Below are 21,355 nucleotides of genomic sequence, written 5' to 3' on the forward strand. Positions count from 1 at the left end.
TAGATAAGTTGGGAATCAAATAAAATGCCATTTCTTTTACTAATTGTCCTTCATGTAAGTTGAAGTTGCCATAACCAAATTGGCTGAATCTCTAAATCCCCCTGTGATCTTTTATCTGCTCTTTAAAGTTGGTTCTGTAGTTTAGTTTTTAAAGAGGTATTATCAGTTATTGAGCCCTTACCGCTCACCCTTGAGGTCTCAGCTTAAGTATCACTTTCCCATGAAACATTCCCAAAATATCCTGCCTACATTTGGTCACCTGGTAATATGCACACACAGAGCACTGCAAATTTCTTTTAATCTATATCCTGCAGCTTTAATGACCTATTTTTTTCTTCTTTAATAAACTGTAACTACCAGGACGGTGGAGAATGCCTTGTTCACTAGCCCCAGCCTCAGGCCTAATGTAACAGCCAGTGCATGCAGATCCAATATAAATTTGGATAAACGTGAACAATTGCAGGGCAGCGCGGTAGCCACTGAGGATGCCAAGCTCTGGAAGCACCCCAGGGAGTTCATTATCTAGTCAGGTATGCAGGATGGATGAATATAAATACAAACAATATGAAGATAAAATAAGGAATAATCAAATGCTTTTTTAAAAAGCTATAATTTCAGTGAGGTTTACACGGATTTAGGGGAGCGAGGATTGTGGCTTGGGATGACAAAGCGATGAAGGGATGAAGCAACTTAGCTCCACGGAGAGGGAGTCACCTTGGCCATGGCGAGTCATGCATAATGGACTCTAGGGACACATCTGTACCTTTTCATTTTATTCCACAGGATACGTAATATCCTATTCTCTCTCTCATTCTCTTTTTAAAATTCTTTTTTAACCAGGTGTAGTAATTCCAAAAGCAAACCCTTTGGGAACATTTAACGTTTAACATGATGATATGTAGAGGTAAAAAATGAGAAGGGAAGGAGTCCATTTTTGTAACTGTGAACAAGGCCTAAGAAGGACAACGGTAACTGCATAGGGGAGGAAAAGCTTCCTTCTGCCCTCTTAGGTTCTGTGGCTGGGCCTAAGAATTAAACTGGCATAAGACAGATTAACAGGAAAAAGCCTACAGGTGTTATTTAATACAGCCCACCCTTAAACAAAGCAGGTCTGAACTGCACAGCTCCAACTATATGAGGATTTTTTTCTTTATTTCTTTCTCTTTTTTTAAACATCTTTATTGGAGTATAATTGCTTTACAATGATGTGTTAGTTTCTGCTTTATAACAAATTGAATCAGCTATACATACACATATGTTCCCATATCTCTTTCCTCTTGCGTCTCCCTCCCTCCCACCCTCCCTATCCCACCCCTCTAGGTGGTCACAAAGCACTGAACTGATCTCCCTGTGCTATGCAGCTGCTATCCCACCCCTCTAGGTGGTCACAAAGCACTGAACTGATCTCCCTGTGCTATGCAGCTGCTTCCCACTAGCTATTTATTTTATGTTTGGTAGTATATATATGTCCATGCCATTCTCTCACTTTGTCACAGCTTACCCTTCCCCCTCCCCATATCCTCAAGTCCATTCTCTAGTAGGTCTGCATCTTTATTCCCATCTTGCCCCTAGGTTCTTCATGACCTTTTTTTTTTAGATTCCATATATATGTGTTAGCATATGGTATTTGTTTTTCTCTTTCTGACTTACTTCACTGTGTATGACAGGCTCTAGGTCCATCCACCTCAGTACATATAACCCAGCTTCATTCCTTTTTATGGCTGAGTAATATTCCATTGTATATATGTGCCACATCTTCTTTATCCATTCATCCGATGATGGACACTTAGGTTGTTTCCATCTCCGGGCTAATGTAAATAGAGCTGCAATGAACATTTTGGTACATGACTCCTTTTGAATTATGGTTTTCTCAGGGTATATGCCCAGTCGTGGGATTGCTGGGTCATATGGTAGTTCTATTTTTAGTTGTTTAAGGAACCTCCATACTGTTCCCCATACTGGCTGTATCAATTTACATTCCCACCAACTGTGCAAGAGTGTTCCCTTTTCTCCACACCCTCTCCAGCATTTATTGTTTGTAGAATTTTTGATGATGCACATTCTGACTGGTGTGAGGTGATACCTCATTGCAGTTTTGTTTGCATTTCTCTAATGATTAATGATGTTGAGCATTCTTTCATGTGTCTGTTGGCAATGTGTATATCTTCTTTGGAGAAATGTCTATTTAGGTGTTCTGCCCATTTTTGGACTGGGTTGCTTGTGTTTTAGATATTGAGCTGCATGAGCTGCTTGTAAATTTTGGAGATTAATCCTTGTCTGTTGCTTCATTTGAAAATATTTTCTCCCATTCTGAGGGTTGTCTTTTCATCTTGTTTATGGTTTCCTTTGCTGTGCAAAAGCCTTTAATTTTCATTAGGCCCCATTTGTTTATTTTTGTTTTTATTTCAATTCCTCTAGGAGGTAGGTCAAAAAGGATCTTCCTGTGATTTATGTCATAGAGTGTTCTGCCTATGTTTTCCTCTAAGAGTTTGATGGTGTCTGGCCCTACATTTACGTCTTTAATCCATTTTGAGTTTATTTTTGTGCATGGTGTTAAGGAGTGCTCTAATTTCATTCTTTTACATGTAGCTGTCCAGTTTTCCCAGCACCACTTATTGAAGAGGCTGTCTTTTCTCCACTGTATATTCTTGCCTCCTTTATCAAAGACAAGATGACCATATGTGCGTGGGTTTATCTCTGGGCTTTCTCTCCTGTTCCATTTATCTATATTTCTGTTTTTGTGCCAGTACCATACTGTCTTGATTACTGTAGCTTTGCAGTATAGTCTGAAGTCTGGGAGCCTGATTCCTCCAGCTCCATTTTTCTATCTCAAGATTGATTTGGATATTTGGGGTCTTTTGTGTTTCCATACAAATTGTGAAATTTTTTGTTCTAGTTCTGTGAAAAATGACAGTGGTTGTTTGATAGGGATTGTATTGAATCTATAGATTGCTTTGGGTAGTAGAGCCATTTTCACAATGTTGATTCTTCCAATCCAAGAACGTGGTATATCTCTCCATCTGTTTGTATCATCTTTAATTTCTTTCATCAGTGTCTTATAATTTTTTGCATACAGGTCTTTTGTCTCATTAGGTAGGTTTATTCCTAGGTATTTTATTCTTTTTTTTCAATGGTAAATGGGAGTGTTTCCTTAATTTCTCTTTCAGATTTTTCATCAGTAGCATATAGGAATGCCAGAGATTTCTCTGCATTAATTTTGTATCCTGCAACTTTACCAAATTCATTGATTAGCTCTAGTAGTTTTCTGGTAGCATCTTTAGGATTCTCTGTGTATAGTATCATGTCATCTACAAACAGTGACAGCTTTACTTCTTCTTTTCCAATTTGGATTCCTTTTATTTCCTTTTCTTCTCTGATTGCTGTGGCTAAAACTTCCAAAACTATGTTGAATAAGAGTGGTGAGAGTAGGCAACCCTGTCTTGTTCCTGATGTTAGTGGAAATGGATTCAGTTTTTCACCACTGAGGACGATGTTGGCTGTGGGTTTGTCATATATGGCCTTTATTATGTTGAGGAAAGTTCCCTCAATGCCTACTTTCTGGAGGGTTTTTATCATAAATGGGTACTGAATTTTGTCAAAAGCTTTCTCTGCATCTATTGAGATGATCATATGGCTCCGAAGCCCGAGCCTCAGCTCCCAGCCCCGCCCGCCCCGGCGGGTGAGCAAACAAGCCTCTCGGGCTGGTGAGTGCCGGTCGGCACCGATCCTCCGTGCGGGAATCTCTCCACTTTGTCTTCCACACCCCTGTTGCTGTGCACTCCTCCGCGGCTTCGAAGCTCCCCCCTCCGCCTCCCACAGTCTCCGCCCGCGAAGGGGCTTCCTAGTGTGTGGACACTTTCCTCCTTCACAGCTCCCTCCTGCTGGTGCAGGTACCGTCCCTATCCTTTTGTCTCTGTTTTTTCTTTTTTCTTTTCCCTACCCAGGTACGTGGGGGGGTTTCTTGCCTTTTGGGAGGTCTGAGGTCTTCTGCCAGCGTTCAGTAGGTGTTCTGTAGGACCTTTTCCACGTGTAGATGTATTTCTGATATATTTGTGGGGAGGAAGGTGATCTCCACGTCTTACTCGTCCACCATCTTGAAGCTACTTGGGGAGTTTTTTCAATAGTAGATATGACTACAGGTCCTGCCGGTGGTTGGATCTGCAGATGTGGAACTGCTGATATGGACTGTAAGTTTTTTTTTTGTTTTTTGGTGTTTTTAGTTCGTTGTTTTTTTTTTTTTGGCTGAGCCGCACAATCTGAGGCATGTGGGCTCTTAGTTCCCTGACCAGGGATCGAACCCGTGCCCCCTGAAATGGGAGCAAGGAGTCCTAAGCACTGGCCCACCAGGGAATTCAGGTGGACTGTAAGTTATCAGAGGACTTGGAACTGTATGGAGAGCAGCACCCCTAACCCCTGTGTTGTTCAAGGGTCAGCTGTATTTTTATGTGCATACTGAGTCTTCATGAGGACAATGAAGATCTGAAGAAGCAGGTAGGACCAAGAGCTTATACACATTTTAAACAAAGAAAGAATACATTTGTAAAGTGACAAGACAAAGAGGCTTGAGCTGGGCAGTGGATTGTGGGATAGTGACCAGGAAATATATGAGGGAAACTAATGGAAGATCAGGGTTGTTTAGGTTGGTTTGTTTGGGGATGACTCCCAATCTCTAGTGATAAGAAAGTTCTTCTCTTCCTGGTACCGGAGGGCCCATTTCTCACGGGAAATCTTATGACCTGTTTTTAGGGAGAAAGGAGAGAGCCCTTCCTGCATCTGCCGTTTCTCAATTGCCTTTGGCTCAAAATAATCAATATACCAAAGCGTTTTGGTGTGGCATATTCTGAACCCCTTCGATGGGAAGGAAGAAACGAGGACAAGACCATAAGGACCTGATGCCGGATTAGATGGAGAAGGCAAAGAGAGGGAAGTGTCTTAGAGGACGCCCAGAATTTGAAGAGATGTGAAGAATAGCAGGGAATGGGGGTGGCGGGGGGTTGGTGGGGAAGGTTGGATACTTTGTTTGAAGTCAGCAGCACAGCCCAGCTAGGAGAAACAGCGTGCATACCATGTGATCTTGAAGCTCTGTTTGGCTGGAGGACAACAGCATAGAGATGATTTGCCAGCCTGGAGAACTTAGAGAGTCTTTAATTGGAGAAGAAAAATATTAATGTACTGGCTTTTCTTGTCAATCTAAAAGACAATAATGAAAATAGTTCTCTCGTGGAGACCCAAAAAGTGATACTGATCTTTCTGGTTCAAAATTTGTATACACCATCAGTGACTTCTAATCTTCATAAAAAATCAGAAATATGAATATAGCTTAATACTTTGACCTTATTCATTACTGCCAACTTCAGATGTTAAAGGCAAAAATCCAATGATAAACATGATGAATGTTTAAACCAAGATCACCAAGGCCAGTGTAATGACAGAATACACACACAAGTTCCATGCCATCATTTACTGTAAAGGATGGGTTACTTATAAGGAGTGAACGTTTGTAGCATGAACTACTCTGCATGAAAGAAACACTGGCTTTGGTTTCTAGAACTGAAGATCTAAGTGTGCAGAAAGTACGCCAGAATAACTGCAGCGTCAGGACTGTAAAAACAGTTCTGCAGCTTTCCCCAAAGGTGTTGCCTTCGAGTCATCTGGGATGCAGTGTTGTAGTTGTTGGGTGGGTTTGTACTTGGATAGGTTACAGATTCTTCAAGAAATTAACAGATAGTCAGCAACTACAGGGCCAGCTATTAAATTACACCAATTTTTATTGCTGAAAAGTTGACCCTTCAGTGAATATGCCAGAAGCAATGATGAGACTGCAGGTCAAAACCGGTCTGTCAAGTCCTACCTCATGAGGCTCCCATCAGACTTTTGCATATTCTCTGCAGCCTACCTTCATCCAACACAGGAAGCCCTCCTGACACTTGATGGTAGGTGTTGGGAGCCATATTGAGAAAGCCAAGAGTGTGACCAGATGGTAGCTCTTTCTTGGACTTCTTCCAAGATTTATTTTTTTCTATGAAGCTGAGGAAATTGGGCAAGTCTGCCAGGCACATGGCCTTTTTTGTCCTTTCATTATATGAGGAAGCCCTGGCTAGTCTTTTGGCAGCTGGGAATTTGGCAGGCTGGCAATCTTGGCAACGCCATGTAGCTCACAGACTCAGGGGCCCTTCAGACTACAAAGCAATTCTTGCAGTTTGCAAAGTTCCTAGATGAAAGGGGGAAAAAAAAAAAAGAAATCATCTATCTCACGCACCTAAAGACATTCTGGAAATATGACCAGCTATGCAAAAATTGAGAAAGAGAAAGACTGTATTTAACAAACCTTTCCAATAGAAACCTTATTTTGAAAGTTTTTAATGCATAAATTATGACTGGGCATTACAGAATGCCATCTGTGTATTGATTTCCATACATTTCCCAGAATCAGCTCAGACTCCAGGCATTTCATAGTGAGGGTACACACTTGTGATTTTGTAATTATTATTAGTTCCATATTTTAAGGAAAGGATAACAAGGGCACCAGAGGGTTACATGCTTCCATCCTCCAATCTTTAACTTTTTTTTAAGAAAAACAGCTGTATTGAGAGATAACTCATATGCCATATAACTCACCCATTTAAAATGTACAATCATGGTTTTTACTATATTAAATCATTAATTTAGTTAAACTGTAGTAAGATATATGGAACATAATTTGCCATTTTGACTCTTTATAAATGCACAATTCAGTGCCATTAATTACATTCACAGTGTTGTACAAACATCATCATTATCTATTTCCAAAACATTTTCATCACCCTGAACGGAAACTCTGTAACCAGCAAGCAAAACCTCCCCATCCGTGCCCCCGTACACACAAGCCTCTGGTAACCTCTAATCTACTTTCTATATTTATGAATTTAACTATTCTAGATATTTAATATAAATGGAATTATGCAATATTTTTCCCTTTCTTTATGGCTTATTTCACTTAGCATAATGTTCTTCTGACTCATACATATTGTAGCATGTGCCAAGACTTCATTCCTTTTCATGGCTAAGTAATATTTCATTGCATGTATCTATCACATCTGTTTATCCATTCATCTGGTGATGGACACTTGGGGTCTTTCAACTTTTTGGCTATTGTATTCAACTGACTTTTGTCAATTGAATGACATTTCAATGGGGATTATGTGTCCCAGGTGCACTTAAGAATCAGTAGCACACACATTTCGAATATCTTTCAAGTATAAATGCTCTAAAGACAGGCATCCCCTGATGGGCCTTCCAGTGTCCAGCACCAATGAAGATTGGTTGGAATGAATTGCATCTATATAAAATAAAGGGAAGATCGCTGAACATTTTTCTTAATATAATCTATTTGGAAAAAGGTAATGTGGTTCCCTTAAGCATAAATCATGTCTGATTTAATCAAATAGACTTCTTGGAGGTGATACGTATTTATGTCGGAAAACAGACACAGAGGATATGGTCTGTTTAAACTTTCAAATTGTCTTGGAGAAAGTTTTACAGCAAGGCTATTAGGTTTTAAGGAAATCACCATAGAATTAGAAATAGGAGCCAACTGTTCAACTGTTATAGAAAACTGACATTTAATTTGATGAATATTTATTACAGGCTTAGTTAGGAACTATGGAAAACACAAAATAAGACATACTCTGCCAAATCCACAACCCAGCAGGAAAGGACATACTCTTAGTTATGGAAACACTCTTAGTTATGGACATACTCTTAGTTATGGACATACTCTTACTTATGGAAACACTCTTAGTTATGGACATACTCTTAGTTATGGACATACTCTTAGTTATGGAAAACACAAAATAAGACATACTCTGCCAAATCCACAACCCAGCAGGAAAGGAAGTAAAAAGAATAAAATAAAATGTGTGTGGCATAAAGGGTCACACTTGTATAAAAAAATGTAAACAATGGAATTCCTTAGAGAATCAGATCTAAGATCAGTCCTATTTTAAACATATTTTACATAAAGTGGTGGAGACCATATATGAGGAAATCCCCGGGTTTACATACGCCAATAAATTCTTCCAGGAAGGAAAGCCACAGATGAATTCATGCTTCGTTAATGAACAATAACAAGAAAAAAATGACTAATACGGTCCAACTGAGCATTGAATAATAATAATATAATACAAATCCATCCTAAAAAAATGGATTTTAACTTATCAACGATGTTCCATCAAATGTGACCCAGAAGAAGTGACTAAATGTTTTCCCCACACCAAAATTATTATATTGAACCCACATGATTTTAAAAAATGGCATAAGGCAATAATAGGAAGGTTATTCAGGAACAAGCCAGAAAACATCTCCTAACCTAATCATAGTCTTGGAACAGTCATACCTAGTCCTGGAATTAGATGTTCAAAATTATCGAATTATAGAATGTATATAATCCCGCAGTTTCAAAAGGTCCATTTCATTGAAAACATCAACTTTATAAGATAATACAAATCTCACTACTAAAAGCACCAGAAACGTGTTTTTTATGGAAAAGCAACCCCTTGATTCACATTTTATGCAAGACATGAACAATACTGTGGTATGAAATATTAAAATATTTTGGTTAAAATTATGTTTAAAAAATGGATTTGAAAACTCAGAAAAAACACATCAAAATTAACAGAATGATCAGAAACAGCTGTTCAGCTTTTAGTAAATGTTATTTTCACTGTCAGTGGTTTCCAATGTATTTCCAGGTGGTAAAGTCTGAGTTACCTAATTATAGAAATAGTATAAAATAATATAAAAGCACCGTTAAACTAAAAGAGTTTAAGACGTGTCAGAATACTCAACAAATGCTAAACTTTAAAAGTTTATGCTGCATAATAGTCAGTGATCTAAATTAACCATGGGGCTTGTTACACGCCAAGCTCTCCCTTTTTTTTTCTGCTCACAAACACAAATTTAATAGATCTATTTGTAATGGGTAGAATATAATTGACCTGGAAAAGATCCAGAGATGACAAGTAAAATGATCAGAGTTGTGGTGAGCGATGTCAGGGAAGACAAATGAAAAAGTTTAGAATTGCAGTTGGAAAGGTAAAGACTAAGTGAGACTATTTTTGATGTTAAAAATTGCAAAAGGTGAAGATAGGGGAGGACATCAGCTAGTTCATCAGATCCTGGGATATTACAGCAAGAAGGAAAGCTCTTCAGTCTTTAGGGAGGAAAGTTTAAGGTTAATATCAGGGTTATAACCCTTCACAGTGCAATGTGAGCTAGTGTTACAGAGTCTGTGAAGAGAAAAGAAAATGATTTAAGTCAACTCAAAAATTAACAAGTTCTAATGTAAGAGGACAATTAGTAGATGGTAGGATTTTCCTAACCTTTATAGCAGATGACTGTGTAGTCAAATATATCCATCTTCCAGAAACACATCTCTGCTGAGCAGGTATAAACAATAACATAATCTACTCTTTTGATTTTTTTTTTTTTTTTTTTGGTACGCGGGCCTCTCACTGTTGTGGCCTCTCCCGTTGTGGAGCACAGGCTCTGGACGCACAGGCTCAGCGGCCATGGCTCACGGACCCAGTTGCTCCGCAGCATGTGGGATCCTCCCGGACTGGGGCACGAACCCGTGTCCCCTGAATTGGCAGGCGGACTCCCAACCACTGCGCCACCAGGGAAGCCCTACTCTTTTGATTCTTAAACTCTTGCGTTTAAGACAAGCTTTAGAGATGAGATCAGAGTGTGCTTTAATGAGAAATTAAGCAGAATCTATATTCTAAAAGGGTAGGGACTTTCACCCCGAGAGCCTAGCTCCATGCCTGACAGTAGATTTTGAGCTACTGTGCAGAAAGCTAATACACGACATTCTTCTTATTCATTCACTCCAAGAGGTCAAGAAATCTACACATTTTAGAGAAACAATGGGGAGAAGATCTGAAACCCCACAGATTCTGAAAATATAAATATATATGTGACATCACCACACTCAAAGTTGCTAGAAAAGAAAGTAATATTTTCAAGAGGTTTTTTTTTTCTGGAAAACTATTAAGAATCTTACAATTTACATTTATTGTTAAAGTATTATTGTTACAGTCATAATATTTATCTAATATTTCACAACTTTGCTTGCACATGAAATGAGTTGGACTGTAAATCTAGCCTTTTCTCAGTTCTTTTTTTCAAAATTAAAGCAAATCCAAGTTGAAGAGATGTGGTCTCAGTCAAAATAGGCTAATGTGTCTTTGTCTTTGGCAAAACAGATACTAGCTCATACATAATCTGGACCAGGAGTCACCTGGTTTCATGAAAGTTCCAATAACTACATCTAAAAAACAGGGGAAATAAGCCAGGATTTTATCAGGACAATAAACAAATTAGATCAGTAAAATGAGGACAATTATTTACTTTATCAGGGTCACCTCTAATCCTAAAATATTCCAGCTGGAGCTAGAAGGATAAACAGACGACTCCAGTAATTTAGTGATAAAATAATGGTTGACTTAATTCAATTCAGAAACTATTGCCCTTTATCTGCTTAGGAACAGATGCACTAGGTGCTTCCAATTATGAAACTAGGATCAGAATTCACTCTCCCTCTAGTAAGAAAATTTAAAAGTAAAATCAGTGTCTCTCTTCTCTAGGTGCAGATATCTCTAGGTACTTTTTCTGGAAATAATGCATTGGTGAAAAATGCTAAATATGCTTCCGTTGAAGTGCTGTATCAGAGAGCACCACCTCAAGATCCATTATTCAACAGTTTAACACTCGGATCATGTGGGAGCACCGCCTGCTCACTGGCCAGTTGCTGGAAGCTTCAAGAAATCTACAATGACATAGGAAAAGAGCTCCATTTTTTCCCCACAGAAATACAGTAGTTGATACATAAATGCTATGTCACCTGGAGAATTCTGTAAGGGAGCTAGGGACCCAGTTTAAGCTGCATAATAGGAGGACAAAAATCTTGATGAAAAAAAAGAAAAAAAATCTTGATGAAAATTTATTAAAGTCAAATCACCAAATTTCTGGAAGGTGGACCAGATGTCTAGAATTGAGTGTCTCTGTATGACTTGTGAGATTCTTTCCTCTTTCATCTGGATGGCCTGGCAGTGGAGGGACCAACATGTGTCTTAAATCGCACCTGCTCCTGAGAACACTCCTTATGTAAAGTTAAACTTTCCTATTTTCTCCTACAAATGATTTAACTATGTAAACTGGCTTGACTTCACCAACAAATTGTGGCTTTCGTTAAGTTGTTTTAACTGCCTGTTTTTAACTCTACACAAAACCCACCATTGGATGGGCCTGAATTTTCACCTTCTGAATTGGGAAGTTGATTAAGCCAGTGCTTCTGAAAATTAAATTCTGATTCAGTGGGTCTGGTGTGGGCCTTGAAGGTCTGAGTTTCTAACAAGCTCCCCAAACAGGCTGATGCTGGTGGTCTGAGGATCATACTTAGGATAGCAGAGTTAAGCAATGATTATTATTTAACCCATCAGTGATAACACCTGGGTGTATTCTGAAGATACTCTGACAGTGCCATTGAAATTCTACATTTTTATGTTCTGAAAATTGCCACATTTTCACTCAGGAACTGATTCTAAGTCTGCCTGGATCCTTCGGCATGGATTTCCTATCTTGAATTCACAAAATCAGACCACACTTTCTAAGGACCATGTGTAAACCAAATAAGGTCACCCAAATATAGAGAAGTGCCTTTGAGTTAACACAAATCACTTTTTCTTTCAAGAAACTTTGCGTATAAAGAGTGAAAGTTGTTTTCTACTTTCAAAAACTTCTTATCAAATGGAGCGAGAGTGAACTTTTGGAAAGGTGAAAAGATTTACCTTGGGTTTCTACAGATGAAGGGTTTCATTACTTTATCTGTGGAGTGTTGGGCTGCCCGGACTTTGAAATGAAATATCTACTGTTGCAAAAATTGATCTCAAGTATTTCAGTTGTTCACAGGTAAGTTTCTAGCTGGAAAAGTTTGTGAAATGCTCTCTAGCTGGTTCGGGACATTGCCACAGGCTGTAGAAGGATTCAGGCAAACCCTTTAGAATCATAAATAATGATATAAAACATACATACATACATAATAGAATGTATTAACAAAGTAGGTTGAAAACATAAATAATTTAATAAATTAAACAAGTTGCTACACTAAATTGTAGATTTCTCATGAAAAGATATTAATACATATTAGTTGAAATTCTAATCAAATAACAAATTTTAAGTCAAAAAACATGTAGGAAATAAAGGATTGAAGAAACATAGGTGGGCATCAATCTCTGCAGAGATTCAAGTGGATTAAATATTGAAATCTCCAATCTTCTCTCATACTCAAATCCCCACATTTTATGGTTATGATTTCTCTTACATTAAAATTCCAAAATTCTTAGTGTATAGACTATAGAAAGACAGAAATTGATAAACAGACAAAGTGAAAATAGTGGAAGCAATTAAATACCTGTTACACTGATTTCATAGGCTCTATTCAAATTTGAAAACCAATGTATTAAATGTAGATATTAAACTATCTGATTTTATTTAGAATAAAGTACTTCTATAAGTAGAAAAGCATTAATTTGTACCATTTAATAGCATAGTTACTTTTATTTTATTGAATTGGTTTATCAATTTGGAAGGCAAATAACGTGATGTAGTTTTGTTCATATCAATCAATATAGGTGAATGGATTCAATGAGTGATGGTGGCAAATAATATTCAGTAGTACAGAGATTTTAAAGTAATGGAAAATATATACCAACATTCTCCACAACAACTTAAGAACTAGATTTTAAAGTTAAAATAAATATGGCTAGAGAATCTGCTCTCTGAACATAATGATACTGCTAATAGTATAATAGGTAGAGGAATACTAAGAGAAAAGTTATAATTTGGACAATAATAGAAAGAAAAGATTCAAGATGGTAACAGACAGGATGGAGATAATCCCGAAGAGAGTACTAACTCATTACAAGCACACACACAACACCTTGGGTTTCATAACCCAAGGAAATACTTCTTTCTATTTAGATTTGGCAACAAGTGTACAAAGGAAGCGCCCTTAACACAATGCATCCTTAAAAGGGTCCCTCCCACCGTAAAAACTGAAGCGGTAGCTCTATTACGTAACAGGTTATGGGCAATGTTGTGCTTCATACTTTAAGATGTGTTTCTCCAAATGTTCACAGAACTTATTTTTGGTTGTTTTGGCCTTGGCTGATGGTTTAACTCAGGAAAAGATTTCCTTTGCTATGCCAAGATTCCATTTAGTGGAAATTTAGGATTATTCTTAATGCTGTGGCTACTGGGAAGAAGAGAATTTGTTTAATAATGATTTTGCTAACATTAAAAAGTTTTCAAAGCTCAACTGTGAAATTCAGCAAGACATGGGAAATATTTGCAGGGGACTCTGCATTAAACAATCACCTTGAAATATTTTTTTTATTCTTTTCAACCAGGTGGCGTTATCAACTATGGCCGCTCTTCTCCTCAGGGCTACTGACCCTGGCAACCATCTCTAACCTGATGTAGGGTTGCTTAGGTTAACAGGGCAACTACTCCTGACTCCTCTGGAGGGCTTCCTATTCTTTGGTCCTCTTCCAGGATCACATCTGTTTTAAAGAAACCACATTAAAATGACTTTACCGTGGCACGATTTCAATATTCCTAAGTTAATAAAGGCAACTTCTTGTTGATTCCCCTTGCTTGTCTATCTCATATCCTCTCCTTTATTCCTTCGTCGGCCTCTTCTATACCCCAAATATCTTTCTGCCTCTGCTTCTCTTATTTCAGTATCATAAAATTGATACAATTTAATGAAAAGCTTTCCCCACATTTTATCTACACTGAGGGTAGGTGAAGAAAGACAGGCGCCTACAGAAGCATGCGCGTGACACTTTAGGAACATATTTTTATTTCTGTTCTCCTTTCTTTCAATTTTTAGCTTCTAAAAAGTTTTAAGTGGTCACACACAAATGAGTTTCTCATTGAGGCCACCCTCCAGTTAATTATTTATTACTTTTTTAATTGGAGTATAGCTGATTTACAATAATTATTTATTACTCTTGAAAGGATTTAATGAGTGCTGTGTTCCTGGCACAGTACCAGGAGCCGTAGGCATAGACATTGAGACCACACAGCCCTTGCCCTCAAGAGACTCACACAATGATAGAGAAGACCAATATTTTCCCAACAAGTACCTGATGACTAGTATTAAAATGGAAAAGGGATAGAATTCTTCATTTGTGAAATTGTCCATTCATATATGAGATGTTCATTCATTCATTCATTTATTCATATATAGTGAATAGGAAAAATAAGGTCTCTGTCCTTGGGAGCTGGGAGCTGAAAAAGACTGCCCACATGTGCCTGCATGCCTGTGAATGCACATGCGTGTGCACACATACACGCAGGCACAGAACCTATACAGATACTGACTTGAGTTTTCTTTTTAAAGGTCATGTTTGATTTTGCCATTGCACATGCAGTAGATAAGATCTGTGAACGCTGCTCCACGCTCTGTTGTGACTGTGTTTCTGACATCAAGCTCAATGTAGGCTCTGTATTTCCAATTTAAAATACTTTCCTGGTGAGCACTTTACTGACTACAGCTCTACCTGCAGCTGATCATCCAGGCAGGCAGGATACTCTTTGGAAAAAGTGTCCTGCAGTGTCAGCTATGCCCGGCGGGACACCAAAACTTGGCATTTAGCTATGTTTATGGAAACCCATGGTCATGTTTGGTATAGGGATGTAGGCACAATATAGGCAAAAAGAAATCTCTGTGTGTGAGAGCTGTCAACAGAAATGGCTTGATGAGCTAACATGGTAAAGAAAATGTGTCAATATTTTCTCACATTGATAAGCAGCTACTATTTTTAATTACTTTTTTAAAAATTTTGTATTTATTTTTGGCTGTGTTGGGTCTTCATTGCTGTGCACAGACTTTCTCTAGTTGCGGCGAGCGGGGGTTACTCTTCGTTACGGTGCGCGGGCTTCTCATTGCGGTGGCTTCTCTTGTTGCAGAGCACAGGCTCTAGGCGCACGGGCCTCAGTAGTTGTGTCACACGGGCTTCAGTAGTTGTGGCTCACGGGCTCTACAGCGCAGGCTCAGTAGTTGTGGCACACGGGCTTAGTTGCTCCACAGCATGTGGGATCTTCCCGGACCAGGGCTCGAACCCGTGTCCCCTGCATTGGCAGGCAGATTCTTAACCAGTGCCCACCAGGGAAGTCCCAATAAATAGCTACTTTTGACTCCTGTCAAATTTACAGATTTCTTAGCTGTTTTGAATAAGTGAATCATTGATAGGGAATAAAAAATAAGCCTGGAAAGAGTTCATGTTCTCCTTGAACAAGGTAAGAAGGAGCCTTCAAAACTCACTTGTAGAACTAGGAAAAGCTCAACCCTTCTGAAAATGAGTTGCAAATATCTTAGAAAAGGGTGTGTATGCTAATTTCCTGTTTCAATGGAGTAACAAAAGGAAGAGAAAAAAGGGAGGGTCTTATCAAGATAATAGGAGTGAAAAGAAGAAGAAATTTGAATCACAGGGACTAGAAAATAAAAAGAGCGTACCCAGTCAAAATTCCAGCAAGTTACTTTGTGGAAAGCAACAAACTGATTCTACAGTTTATACGAAAGGCCAAAGACAGAATAGCCAACACAATACTTAAGAAGAAGAACAAAATCAGAGGACTGACACTACCCAATTTCAAGACTTACTATAAAGCTAGAGTAATCAAGGCAGTGCAGAATTGACAAAAGAACAGACAAATAGATCAATGCAACAGATAGACAGCCCAGAAATAGACTGACACAAATATAGTCAACTGAGCTTTCACAATGGAACAAAGGCAATTCAATGGAGAAAGAATAGTCTTTTCAACAAATGGTGCTGGAACAACTGGGCATCCACATGCCAAAAAAAAAAAAAAAAAGCAAAAAAGAAAACAAAACAAAACAAAACTAGACACAGACTTTATACCTTTCACAAAAATTAACTCAAAATGAATCATAGACATAAATGTAAAATGCAAAACTATAAAACTGGAAGAAAACATATGGGAGAATCTAGGTGGTCTTGGGTTTAGTGATGACTTTTTAGATACAGCACCAAACAAAAAAATTGATTAAGTAGGACTTCATTAGAATTAAACACTCCTACCCTGGGAAAGACACTGTTAAGAGAATGGGAAGACAAGCCATAGAGTTGGAGAAAATATTTGAAATACACATATCCAATAAGGGCTTGTATCCATAATATACAAAGAACTCTCTCAAGTCCACAGTAGAACCTTACCAAAGAAGATATACAGATGGAAATAAGCATATGAAAAGATGCTGAACATCATATTCATAAGGGCACTGTGAATTAAAACAACATTGAGAGACCACCACAAACCTATTAGAATGGTCAAAATCCAAAACAATGACAATGTCAAATACTTGTAAGAACATTAAGCAACAGGAACGCGCATTCATTGCTGGTGGGAATACAAAATGGTACAGCCTGTTTGGAAGACAATCTAGCAGGAGGGAGGGGTATCCTCTAATTTCTACTCAATTCTCTAACTTCTACTAAATTTTTCTGCAAACCTAAAACTACTCTAAAATATATAGTGTATAAATTTGTTTTAAAGAGATATTCCTGAAACAAAAGTCACATAAAAATACCAAAAAAGTAAAAAGAAAAACAGAAGCAAAAGCCTACCCTTTAGAAGAAATCATAGGACAAGACACTAAAAGTGAAGTAAAACTGCCAGTAGAATTTAAATGTTTTTCAATGGGTCTATGATTTTTAAATGTAGAAACAGAAACAGCAAACCCAAGATAAAAATATCAGGGGGATTCAATCTCACATTGCTTTCGTAGCCAAATCCCATCAGGACCTCAAAATTACATGGCTATTCTCAGTATCCCAAAAATTCATTTGTTTTGACATATACAATATTCATATTCAACTCTTGTTGATATTATAGTAATTAACAGTCTAGGAGATGGGCCAACCTAATTTAATTAAATTTTCTCAGGGAATCATCATCATACATTAATTAATGTATTACATGCTGCAAAAGTAAAATAACAGAATCATACTTCCATGTTGTAACGATTCCTGACATCTTCGTGAAATTTTAAAAAAAGTTATTTTCCCACTACATGGTATATTGGTAAATGAAAAGGGGAAATGATGTAGAATTGCAGGTTATTGTCTGAAGACTCAATAATAAACAGCTATTTATAGATATTGGCAAGTGGCACAGTATTTAAGCAGCCAAATATACCCGCCCTGTGAATGAGTATAACGCCAAAGAGGAAAATTGGGTTGGCCTGAAAGCCAAGAAGTACTATAGTTACTGTTTTGGTTTTGGAGGGTTCCTTGGGCATTTGTCGCTATGATTTAGAGTGGTATTTGCTTTTGGCAATTAAATACTCTCTTTTTAAAGGCTTGATTGTTACTTGATTATTATTTATGATGATGTCTTTTCTGTCTGTTAAGATGGATTTTTTTCTAAGTTAGACTGTGGATGGTGTAAATTGACTCTCAAGTAAAACTGTAGCATCAAATTTGTCCTCCATCTTTGGGACCAAACACAAATACTTTGTACTTCAGAAGACAGCAGTGGCAGCAAACTGGAGTATGTGGAGTATGTGACAGCAACCATTTTTCCTGGATTTCACATATCTGAGAAGCTTTCTTTCTACCATGCAATAGACAAAATAAAATGTCACCATGTTCCTGAGCCTATAGGACACAGACATTCTGTCATAGTTTCACTGAGTAATCAATGCAATTTGCTGTGAACGTCTCCACCTGCTCATTACAGTGCAGAAGGAGAGCTATTAAACTCTCTGGTCTCTTTTATAAGGGCAATAATCCTGTTCTGAGGGCTCCACCGTCATGATCTAATTACCTCCCAAAGGCCCCACCTCCAAATACCATCGCACTGGAGATTAGATTTTAACATGAATTCGGGAAGGACTCAGTCATTCAGTTCCTAACATCATCTTTACCAACAGAATGCCTAAAATAAAAAAGACTGACAATACCGAGTGTTGACAATGATGTGGAGAAACTGCAACTCTCTTACATCGCTGTGGGGATATCTAAAATGGTACAGTCACTCTGGAAAACAGTTTAGGACGTTTTTTTTTTACAGGTACATGATCACTTACCATATGACCCTGCAATATTCTTAAATATCTGCCTATATTAGTTTTATAGGGCTTCCATAACAAATTACCATAAACTTTGTGGTTTAAAATAACAGAATTTTTTTCTCTTACGGTTCTGGAATCCAGAAGTCCAAAATCAAGGTGTTGGTAGAGCAATGATCTGGGTGAAGAGTCTGGGGTGGAGGGGAGAATCCTTCCTTGCCTCTTCCAGCTTCTGGGGCTCCAAACATTCCTTGGCTTGTGGCAACATCACTCCAATCTCTGCCTCTATTTTCACACCATCTTCTCCTTTTTATCTGTGTCCGCTCCTCTTCTGTTTCTTATAAAGACACAGTCATCAGATTAAGGGCCAACCCAGATAATCCAAGATAAAGGCAGTGTTTCAACTGGATTAAGGCCACTTAAGGTCTAGTGCCCAGAACTCAAACAATGTCACTTCCACCACATAAGGGGAATAGCTCCTCTTAAGGGAAGGAGCTGCCAAATATCATTGCCATGTTTTTCAATCATATTTTGTCCTCTGGTCACAATTACATTTTTCCCACATGCAAACTCACCATCTCTCTCAAAAGTTTCATCCCATTAGAGTTTCAGACTCAGTATCAAGTTCAGAAAATTATCATTTAAATCATATCTAGAAGCAGATGCTGCTTTTAGGTGTAGACAGGTCAAAAAAAGTAACGGTTTCTCATATCACTCCTCTCCCTCAAATCCTTCAATGTTTTCCCATTGCCCTGAAAATAAAATCCAAACTTCCAGTAATGTCCTATGCAACCCCAACTCCTATCCTATTTCTGCCCCTCACTCACTGCTCCAGACACACAGCCAGAGTCTTCCTCACCACAGAGCCTTTACGGGACCCCTTCCTCTGCATGGAGCCCTATTCCCCAGGTCTTCCCAGGACTTCTGAGCATCTGTGTCTCAGCCCAAATGTCAATGAGGACAGCCCCATCCCTCCTTTCCCCACTCCCAGTCTTAATATGTTCAATGTTCCTCTTTCCTTTTCTTCATGTTATTTATAACTATCTGAAATTATTTCTTATTTTCAGCTTTTCATTGTGTTGCTTCTCCTGCTACTGCAAGAATGCAAGTTTGATAAACACATATGCCTTCTTTCTTTTATTAACCACTGTCTACCAAAACTTAGAGCACAACCGGATAGACACTCAATGCACTACGGAAGCAATATTGCTCTGTTATTAATGGAATAAAAGTTTAAGACTAGCCTGACCTTTTCTGTAGCTAATTCCATAGAAAGGTTTTCTCGACCGAACCTTGCATGCATTTATTCTAATACTTGGTGTTTCAACGTTACTGAGATGCAATTTCCACATTATACAACTGACGCATTTAAAGTATATAATTCAGTGTTTTTCAGTATATTTAGAGTTGTGCCTCCATCACCCCAAAGAATATTTTCATCACACACAAAAAAAACCCCATATCTATTAGCAAGCACTCCTCATTCTTATCCCCTTCCCCTAGGCAACCACTGATCTCCTCTCTGTCTCTATTGAGTTATCTATTTTGGACATTTCATACAAACAGATTCATACATGTATTTTTTTTTGACTGGCTTCTTTCACTTAACAGATTGTCTTCAAAGTTCATCTGTATCATAGCATGTATCAGCACTTTACTTCTTTTCATTGTTGAATAATACTCTATTATATGCACGTACCATATTTTGTTTATCCATTCATCAGTTTATGGACATTTGGGTTGTTTCCAATTTTGGTTATTTTGAATTGGTATGAATTATTATTACTATTTTGAATATTATTTCAATATTATTATTTTGAATTATTTTTAATCTAATTATTTATTTTGGTTATTATGAATAATACTGCTATATTTATTTACAGGTTTTTGTGTGGACATATGTTTTCATTTCTCTTGGGTATATATACCTAAAAGTGGGATTGTTGGGTCGTAATGGTAACTCTATGCTTTACATTTTGAAGAATGGCCAAACTGGATTTCTAAAGATCCTTCACCCTTTTACACCCTCACCTGCCATGTACGAGAGTTTCAATTTCTCCACATCCTCACCGACACTTGCTATTGTCTGTCTTTTTGATTATAGCCATACTAGTCTGTGTGTAGTGGTAGCTTATCGTGGTTTTGATTTGCATTTTCTTAATGACTAATGATATTGAATATCTTTCCATGTGTCTGTTAACCATTTTTTCATCTTGGAGCAATGTCTGTTCAGATCCTTTGCTTTTTTTTTTGCGGTACGCGGGCCTCTCACTGTTGTGGCGTCTCCCGTTGCGGAGCACAGGCTCTGGACGCGCAGGCTCAGCGGCCATGGCTCACGGGCCCAGCCGCTCCACGGCATGTGGGATCTTCCCGGACCGGGGCACGAACCCGCGTCCCCTGCATCGGCAGGCGGACTCTCAACCACTGCACCACCAGGGAAGCCCTCCTTTGCTTTTCTTACCTGGGTTATTTGTCCTTTTAATTATTGAGTTGTATAACTTTTTATATATTCAAAATGCAAGTTCCTTATCAGATACATGACTTGCAAATATCTTCTCCTTTTCTGTTGATTGTTCATGTTCTTGATGGTGTAGTTTGCAGCACACCATTCCTTAATTTTGGTGATGTTCATACTGGTTTTTATTACAAGAATTTATCTTTATCAGTAAGATAGGCATATAGCATCCTAGAGGACATTAAATCTGTGTCATATAATGAACACTACCTAGATGAGTTTACTTAGGATGATGGTTTTGATAAACAGTGAACATTTTTTTTCCAGGATAAATTCACTATAGAAAAACTTGGGGGAACAACTCTTATGTAACTATCTGATATAGTCATATTTCAGCTACCCTTCTGAGAATTCACCAGAGCAATAAAACTTCTCTGGCCATTATAATACTAAAGCACTTACCATATTTGTTTAGTACAATTAGCTTTAGTAGAATCAGCTTTAGTAGAATTAGCTTCACAAAAGGGAACTTTCAGGTTGGTTAAAATATGTGTTAATTAAAGAAGTTATGGTGTTGTGATGTTCCAAGGGACGGGGCTCATGCATTCTTGTTCCTTCTAAAAATCTGCAGATAGAAAAGAAAGAAAGATAAGAGTCACTAAGCTCATAATAAGTGTCAGATACTTTATAAGGCCTTTTACTACATGGTAAAATAATTCATAATAGAGTCATTCAAGAGAAGGTTGGCAGCCACAAATTAT

General features: G+C 38.0%; 1 long non-coding RNA gene across 3 annotated transcripts in view; it reads right to left on the reverse strand.

The window, feature by feature from the left end:
• Positions 1–5,574: 5,574 nt before the first annotated feature.
• Positions 5,575–21,355, reverse strand: part of LOC109549634 (uncharacterized) — a 259,103-nt gene continuing 243,322 nt past the window's right edge. For all 3 annotated transcript variants that reach the window (XR_012330408.1, XR_012330407.1, XR_012330409.1), the window contains 3 exons: positions 21,057–21,219; positions 18,269–18,476; positions 5,575–6,211 (listed from right to left, as the gene is read on the reverse strand). This is a non-coding gene — a long non-coding RNA (uncharacterized lncRNA). The remainder of the gene's footprint in view (positions 6,212–18,268; positions 18,477–21,056; positions 21,220–21,355) is intronic.

The sequence above is a fragment of the Tursiops truncatus genome, chromosome 2 (genome assembly GCF_011762595.2).
Source record: "Tursiops truncatus isolate mTurTru1 chromosome 2, mTurTru1.mat.Y, whole genome shotgun sequence".
Taxonomy (NCBI): domain Eukaryota; kingdom Metazoa; phylum Chordata; class Mammalia; order Artiodactyla; family Delphinidae; genus Tursiops; species Tursiops truncatus.